Below are 9,228 nucleotides of genomic sequence, written 5' to 3'. Positions count from 1 at the left end.
ATCAGCTGCAGGGGGACCCCAGGTGTCCCCCCCCCCCAGACCCAGACCCCCTGAGCTGGGGGGCAGGGAGCTGTCATCCTCACACTCCCTGGCAGACCTGGAAGTGGACCAGAAGTGCTTCTATTCACTTCCGGGTCTGCTGCTGAGCACGCTGGGGACTCCCCCATGCTCCCATGTGATGCTTCATCTCCCCCAGCATCTCAGCATTCACAATTCACCAGGTTACTTGAGGCCTGGTACCCTGAGGTATGTAGAAAAAGCATTTAAAGCTTTGTCTATATCCGAATCATAGAATCTCTCCGAATCTCTCCAAATCGATTTGGAGGGTTCTGATTCAATTCAGAGAGATTAATGGATCTCCCGATGCAAACTGGATTTGGAGATTCTGCCGTCGAATTGGGCCAAATCTCCGCCAAATTAAATCAGCAACTGAAGCTTCGCACAGCCCTAGTGCTGGGTACTTTACAGATGGGTATATAATAAGACCCAAATGTCATGAAATCAGTGGTAGTTATAGAACTAACTACTTCTAACATTTAGGCACTAAGGCCATATGTAGACGAAAAGAGGGGCATGTGTGCACAACACTTTAAAGCGGGTTAAATACTTTTGCACTGCTTTAATGGTGTTGGTGTTTGCATGTGATGACAGCATGTTGTGCAGTAATTCCAGCCGCTGTAGCAACTTCAGCGGCAAATGCCCCTTAAATGACTTGGGCCACAGGAAACTACAACTCCTCTGAGGAGTTTTAGTTTGCTGCTCTGCAGCTGCAGAGTGAAGCACCGGGCTCCTTTCAGCTCAGGGGCTCTTCAGGAAGCCCTGCAGGCAGCCTGGCAGCAGCCCAAGAAGGCATGCTCCACTCAACAAAAGCGGTGAGCCTGATCTTTTTTAAATTTTTTCCCTGGAGTCTGCCTGCCTGCCTGAGCTGTGCGGGGGCCTGGTGCTTCCCTCCGTGGCTGCAGTGCCCCCCAGGACCACCTGGAGGTGGGGGCTGCCACTGCTGTAGGGGGAAGCGCCAGCCACCCCCGCAGCTCAGGGACCTCTCCACCCACCAGCAGCTTGCCCTCCCTTCCTCGCTGCTGGAGAGGCAGGTAAGTTCTGGCGTGTGCACAACACGGGGGTTTAAAGGGCCCTAAATTGAAGCGGTATTTTAAAAAAAAAACACTGTTTCAATTTAGGGCCCCTGTTTAGTCTATACACACCCAAAATCTCTTTCCTAATCCTGAGTGGTATTGAGCATCCTCAGTACGCATTGGCTTCATTTGAAGTTGAGAGTATTTAGCTTGTCTTGCAAAAGGAACTCAGCAAGAGTTAGGTTTAGGCCCCCAAACTTCATTCTCCAATGACAGACTATAGAGAATGTGCTTCTCAATAATACAGTTAGCACTGTATCACTACCTGACCTATAATTCAATATCAAGCACTGCAGTGCATCAAGAGATCTATTAAAAATGTTTCTTCATTTGAAGTAGGGGGTCACCAAGAAAGCCTGGTAGGAGAAGCTATTTGGAAATCTTTGACAGCTCATTTCAGCTCACTACATTCAGAGTTTTACAATGAGGACTGAAATTCCCAATTCCCTTCCTTCACTCCCAACCAGGAAGAACAGGCCACCTGGATAGGTAAAAAGAATAGCCTCCAAATGAAAGAGTCAGCTTTCCTCTTTAGTTACACCGGGTGCCAGAGAGGTGGATTTAAGGCAGCTATTCCTCTCCCCTCCCTCCATACACTAAATAAATTACACTTCTAATGAACTCGTAATCAAACCTTTTCTGCACACTTATAAATTTGCTCAAGCTAATTCACAAAGTAGGCAATATTGCCTGGGGAAAGCTATTTGGAATTGCAAATTGCAAGGAGAAGGGCTTGAGATTCTAAATGAGACTAGCTACCTTGCTGATGTAATACATAATGTATTCCCCTCTCATAGTGAAATGCTGCCCCTGTCCAAGTACAAATTCTGCTATAGTATCTAGCTGCAAAGCAATACCAGCTTGCCCTTTTAAGTCTGCTCGCAAGGGATATAAATTCAAGGAGGAAGAATTGGGTCACATAAAGCAGTGACAGCTTGTATGAAATGCTTTCTCCTCTATAGTAGTTCCCGGATTTTGCAACCCTCTCTGTACTGTTCTCATTGCCTAAGCTTGACTTGATAAAAGTAAACTGTCGGTACTCTGGGATTATTTAACCTAAACAATGAATAGCAGAGGCCCATAAGAAACTGAAGCAATTTAAAATATGTTGCATTTTCCCAAATCAGAACAAAAAGTAAAAGATTCCCAAGGACTGAAAATTTGGACCCCACTCCCTCCAGTTCAGAAATATCCAGACACTTTTGTTTCAATTCTGTTACTATGTTCCATTTTGGTTGGATGAACATTTTCATGTTGATGATATTACTTCCATTGTAATACAGTATTGTATACCAGGCAAAAAAGAAATACAACAAGACAATAGAATCAAAAGATAGCATTAGACACTGTCAAAAATGGAATGGGAAAGTTGAAACTATTTTTAACAAATGGAAAATGTTATCGTAATTGATGGACTTCCATAAGTTTCTGTCAAAGAAACTGTATTTTCTTCCAGAAAGCTGTTCAAAAAATATTCATCCAGGTTTACTATTCATATTATCCTGTCCATCAGCTAGTCCAAATGGTGTTGATTATATATGAGCAAACAAACAACTTGATTCAAAGTCCACTGAAACCAATGGAATGTTTTGCCCATGACTTGAGTGGGCCTTATGAATGAAATAGATATGATCGACCAAATTTTGTACTCAGTTACTGATTAAAATCTGGAATCATTGTAAAAGTTACTTTTGACTCTGTATCCTTCAATCTGGAGCCCACCGAAAGAAAACTTCCTAGGACACCTGTGAGGTCAACCTCATTGCACCCTGAGGTCAGTTTCTTTTCCAGAGGAGATGGAGTTCACAGCTATCTATGTATAAGAATCTGAGTATACAACTAATATACAACTACTATACATCTAACAGACAATTGCCCTAATTTTTATCCCAAGATGATTTACTGAGTAACTGTGGACAAGTCACTTAACCGCTCAGTTCTTCAGTTTCTCCAGCTGCCTTTTGAGTTGTAGACTTTAGGAACAAAATCTCAAACTAAATAGAACTCATATGGTTTGAGGAGTTATTGCACACTCTACAATCAGCCAAGGATTCACAATACTATTGAGAGAACCAAAGCCCAAGTTTGAACAAAACAGGGTCCTTTTATGAAGTTTCATGATTCAAGTGTGAAACCATCTAAAACTCAGCAGTTTCACTGAACTGTCCTTTTAAAGCCCAGCTCAGCAGAATGGGCGTTATGACCAGGTTTTGCACAAATCCCCATGCATGATGAGCAAAACTGGCTGAGTTCCGTAGGCCTCTAACAAAAACACTTTCCTGCCTTCATGGGACTAACTCACTCTTGCAAACTGTTTTGAGGACCTGGGATAAGAGACGCAGTACAAGTACAGATTGGTAGGCACCTGGATGTCACTTGTGTCACCATGCTACTGTGCACACTAGGGCCACTCAGAATGTCAGTGATGGAAGGGCAAGGATTTCTTAGGGTGATAGCTTTTATTGGATCACCTGTGTATCCTTCTGTGCCTAGTAACTGTGATCTGAGACCTAATAAGATGGCATTCATCTTGCATTTGAAAAACTCATTTAACTTTATCCCAACTACACAGCTAGTCCAATAAAAGCTATCACCCTAAGAAATCCCTGCCTTTCTCTCTCAATTTCTGGACCATCACAGCTACAACAGCACTCTTACACTACTGTAACAGTGATGGAAGGGACAGAACTCTCATCACCTAGTTCAAAGGCACAGTCCAGCTCTACTTAGGGAAATTCTCCTTTACCGCAAACAGCCAACAGCTTTTGAAACAGAGTTGGGTAGATCTGGATACATTCTGTAAAGGGTAATGTATATATAATTATCAGGCATAGTATTCTAAAGATTAGGTCCCAGACTTACTCCCTAGAAGCCAGTGCCAGTATTGTTAAATCCAAATTTACATAACATCTAAATCTACATAAGGGAGACAAGATTTATAAGGAAAGGATGAAAGAACTAGGGTTATTTAGCCTCAAAAAGAGAAGACTGAGGGAGGATTTTATAACGTTTTCAAATACCTGAAGAGTGATTTTAGAGAGGATGGAGGTTGACTTTTCTCTTTGGCTGCAGGGGACGGGACTAAGAGCAATATCCTCAAGCTGCAGCAGAGGAAAATTAGGATGGAGATTAGAAGGATCTTTCTGACTATGAGGGTGATCAGGCATTAGAACAGGCTACCTAAAGAAATTGTGGAATCTCCATCCCTGAAATTTTTCAAAAGCAAGTTAGACAGATACTTGGCTGGGATGGTTTAGTCAGGGATGATCCTACCCTGAGCATGGGGCTAGATTAGATGATCTTGTGAGATCCTTTCCAGCCCTACTTGTCTATGATGCTATAACAAAACTCCTTGAATTGGCTGCCTCACCACAGATATTTTTTAATAGAACTGAACAATCTAAGCTATTGTGAAAATATTTCATTCTTAAGTAGCACTTTAACTAGCATTATTTTAATTTAATATTTTGTGTCTCAGTGGGCATGTCTACACAAAACCCTTTACTGCAAAGTAGAGCTAATTACTGTGCAATAAGCATCTATGTCTACACATGCAGATGCTTACTGCACAGTAATTGGCTATAATCACAAGTAAATTTGCTACCTGTAAGTGGAAGTAGCAAATTTACTCATGATTAATAACTGTACATGTAAACTTCTGACTGGAGCAAATGTGCTCCTGGTCAGCCAGGCAGCAGGACAGAAGACTGTTCCCTGTCCCCAGGAGCTGCCTACTGCCATGGCAGGCTCTTCCACTGGAGTCTAGGCAGGGACAAATGACTTCCTGCCTTGGCAGCAGGGAGCTCCCAGCCCCTGCTCTGCAAGTGCAAGGCTTGGGCTGGGAAAGCCTTATCTCCCTGCCAGAGCCCTGTGGTCGTGGGGCCCAGGCTGGGAGATAAGGATCTCCCAGGACCAGCCCCATAGTCCTGGAGCAGGGGCTTGGAGCTCCCTGTTGTTGAGGCAGGGGACCATTGCCCCCATCTAGGCTCCAGTGGCAGAGCCCGCCCCAGCAGCAGGTAGCTCCTGGGGGCAGGGAGTAATGTCCCAGTCTCCTGGCCCTTGGGCTAGCACTCAGGGGGAGCTTAGAGCTCCCCTTGACTGCTGCAGGGGCCAGTTGCAGGGCCTCAGGGAGCGGAACAGTCTGCTGCTAGGAGCAGCACTCTGCTTCTGCATCCCTACATGTGTAGACACGTGCCCAGGAGAGTTTACTCTTGAGTACTTTACTCAAGAGTAAACTGCTCCCAGGTCATTTGCACATGTAGACACACCCAGTATAACTCTTGGAAATTATAAGCTATTTCCTCTAATACAAAAAATTAAATTTAACTTGGTTGAGTGAGACCTTATAACCTATAATTTTAACACTAAGGATAACAAGAGCTGCATCACCTTTAGTTGTACTATTAATGTTGCCATCTACTGAAAAAACTATGCATTGTTCCTTCTTTTATTTGCAGAAACTTATATTTATGCCTGTCTGTAGGATATTCTTTTGTGAACGTTAGCCAGCTTTGTTGCTGAGGTGTGACTCTGCTGATGGTGCTTACAAGTAATAACATCTTTAAGCTTTTTTGAAAGAGAAAAAATAATAGACACATGCTTTGTAGGAATGGGAGATTACAAAAGTTGATAGGTTTATAAATGTATTCTTCAAGGATTATGACCAATGCACTAAAATTGCTTTCCCCACAGTATCCCATATAGTCATGAAAGCTTATGTCTGGTACTACTAATTTCAGTCTCACCTTAAATATATACTATTCCTATTCCTTCTCCTATAATTTGTAATATATTTTAACTGATTATTGTTTAGCTTGTGGAGTTTCATTGCTGATTGAAACTATGCTGCCCTTTTATATGTGATATTTCAGTTAGCTAACACTAATCTTCCTACAGTGACTTCTAGTACTTTATCAAATTTTAAAAAGTGTTTATTCAGAAAATGAGGTGCGCCAAGGGATATAAATGTGCTGTAGAAAACATAGGGGTTAGGGGAGAGAGAAAGAGAGGACTTCTGTTCAGCAGTATTATAAAGACTACATTTTAAAAAATCCTCCTATTACTTATTTTGGAGCCTAGCTGGAAGTGGAACTCCTTTGCAAACTCTGACTTGATTATGAAGACATGAACATAACAAGTTATATGCCAAACAGCTATGTCCATCTTATACTCTTACACAGCACAGTTCCTTGAATGAACTGTGATGTCACATTGATCAAACTGATTTCTCCTAACCATACCTTTGCATTGACCTTTTCCAGTGTTTTGTTTACCACACACGCACCCAAATACAGCTTTTATTTTATATGCATGAAAATGATGCAGTGAAATAGCATGAGCCACTCTCTGTTAGATCCTTCTGGCATTCTTCTCACTAACAGATGGGGAAAAACTGCCAACAAGAACTGGCTAGAATTTTTTTCTTGAGGAAAAAATGTTTTTTGGTGAAAAAGCAAACCAAAATCTATGGATTCTGAAATGACACCACAGTGCCTCAAAGGAATTACGGTTCAGGTGTCTTTTACTTTGATTCTACTTTATGGACAAGGCTTCTCAGTCGAGCTTTATCTGCCAAGTCTTCTTTTGGTCAAGGGAAATGGTGTTTCATGGGAAATGAAAGCAGCAGAGAAGCCCAGCCCAAAAAGTACACTGAGTGTTTGATTCCTTTTGATGTAAGGAATAGTCTTAGTCGAAAATTGACCACCAAAATTGTCATGTGATGGAAAACATGTGTTTTGACTAAATGAAAAGTGTCTGTGTTCTGGGAAAAGTCTTGACCTTTCATTGGAAAACAAAACACTTAAATATTGACTCAAATGTGAAATATTCTGATACTGAAAGGTCACTACAGCCTTCATAGGAATCATCTCCCAGCAGGTATGCTTCAGTAGGGCACTCATTCAATCTATGTAAATCAATACTTGCTGGCCGATCAGATCTTTTCTTTATTTTTTTTTCTTCTGTGGTATCTCCCACCATTATACTGACATTAAAATCAGATACATTATACTACCAAGAAAAGTATTTGATTCACCAGGTTTGAAGGGAAGGGAAAGATCTGTTCCCAGAAGCAAGATCTGAGGTTCATGTCTGAACAGTCAAACTGCTCCTTTCTCCTTCCTTTTACACTAAGATCAGCACTCACCCCTGGATTAGTCATAGAGGTCCCATCCAAGTCAAGTCATATTTGTTGTAATTTGGAAGAAATACACAACTTACCATCTTTCTAGATAAAGAAGTGTGTAAATGCTGCACCTGGGAGAAGTTTTCTCCAGCATGAACTGTGCCAGAGTTAATTGCTCTGGGTTAATTGCTCGTGAACATACACCCAGTAGGTTTAATTCTCTACCTGCTTTCTTTGTAGCTTGATTTCAAGATGGCTACCCTTTATTTAGATTAGGGCAAGGAAGCTCTTTGTTCTCTCATGAGATAAACTTTTAGATAAATCTGTCAACTGGATCTAGAAGAGTAAAACCTGGGTTAGAGTGTGCAAACCACAATGCTCAGATCATTGCAGTAGTAAGGATGACTTCTATTGTACCTGTGCTCAGCAAAGTAATTGCCATTGGTGAATCATACAAGGTTGATGTCAATGGACCCCAGCATAAGTGCAGCTGCAACCCCTTACATTCGAACTGAAGTTACTTAATACAATTAACTGTCCTTAGTTACCTAGAATAGTTAATTGGTGCTAAGTTTCAAAATTCCCTACCCCTTGCTGCCAGCTCAGGCCCATGATGGAGGGTGTATTATATCTGCGTGATTCAGATCACCTTCTGCTAGTATCTATGGGGGCCTCATTTTTCACCTCCCAATCCTTATGCTGATTCCAGTCCTGGAGCTGTTACTTTGCAGGTGACACCTGACACGGCCATTTGCTGACTCTACAAGTAAGAAGGGCAAGTAAGAATGGGCAGGACTTCATGGACTCCATTAGTAAACAAAGAGGAAAACATCTTCAGAAACTTTCAGCATATCTTTGTTACAACGCCCGTAAGAAAATGATTTGTATCCAGTTCCTGCTTAGAAAGCCATGAGGAATGTGATACTCCTTGGAGTATTCCACATTCATGACTGGTTTTTTGGGGCCAAGTGAGAGATCTGTGGCAGGCATTTCAGAGAAGGCAGGTGGTAGTCAACAGTAGTATCTATGGGAGAAGGATCAGGGCCTATTTGTATACTCTGTTTTCTCTGAGTGATGAAGAACAGTTGTGAATTCATCAGTCAACTTGACATCTGTCTCAGCCTTATGTTATGTGGTTTGCTCATCTTCAGTGAAATCACACACAACACTGATCTTACATTATTGAAACATCCTTTCTAGGTTTCCTGCTTTCAATCTCTACAGATCAAGGAGAATGTGTCCTTAATTTTGCTATTCACTCTTATCTTGATCCTGTTGACTCAGTATGTTCAATGCCAAACAGAATTAAAATAATAAACAGGGAATTATCACTCACAGACTAGGACTTGCATAACACAGGTTGCGTCTACATGAGGCATTTACTGCAGAGTTACCTACTTAGTTCTGCAGTAAATGTCTCGGCATCTATACATGCAGGGCTATTAGGATGGAGTAAACTGATAAACTCCACAGCAGGGTATTACTTGTAAATACAAGTACTATCCTGCTGCAGAGGTTTTTACTCCACATTAGGCCTGTACGAAGTGGCTAGTATTCGCTTCGGATTCAGACCCAGCCAATTCGGTGGACAGTGATTCAGTTCAGTGATTCGAATCACTGTCCAAAATCAATTCGGCTGAATCTGATTTGGAAATTCGGATGCTGCTGAATCTCCAAATCAGCCAGGCCAGGCCCATCCCCACCCCCTCTCCCAGCTCAGCAATGGCTGCCCTGCCCACCCCAGCTCCTGGCACTTGGGAAAATAAAACTCCAACTCATCAGGTCCTGCTGGGTGGGGGGCAATCCCCACTGCCCCTCGCTACATGGGGGGCTCAGCACAAGCCCCCCAACCCTCCCCTCTCTCCCCCAGTTCCCCTCATGGCTGCCCCCCCACCCCATGGGGGGGCTGGGGAAGCAAGCAGGGGGGGTCAGGGGCTCATGCAGAGCCCCCCATGCAGTGTGGGGCAGTGG

The 9,228-nt window shown here is 42.6% G+C and overlaps 1 protein-coding gene across 1 annotated transcript in view; it reads left to right on the top strand.

The window, feature by feature from the left end:
• JAKMIP2 (janus kinase and microtubule interacting protein 2) overlaps window positions 1–9,228 on the top strand; it is a 187,039-nt gene that overhangs the window by 76,508 nt on the left and 101,303 nt on the right. The gene's annotated exons all lie outside the window — the stretch shown is intronic.

This window comes from Gavialis gangeticus, unplaced genomic scaffold (assembly GCF_001723915.1).
Source record: "Gavialis gangeticus isolate Ggan-Ray unplaced genomic scaffold, GavGan_comp1, whole genome shotgun sequence".
Lineage (NCBI taxonomy): Eukaryota > Metazoa > Chordata > Crocodylia > Gavialidae > Gavialis > Gavialis gangeticus.
This window is presented reverse-complemented; position numbering and strand designations above follow the sequence as displayed.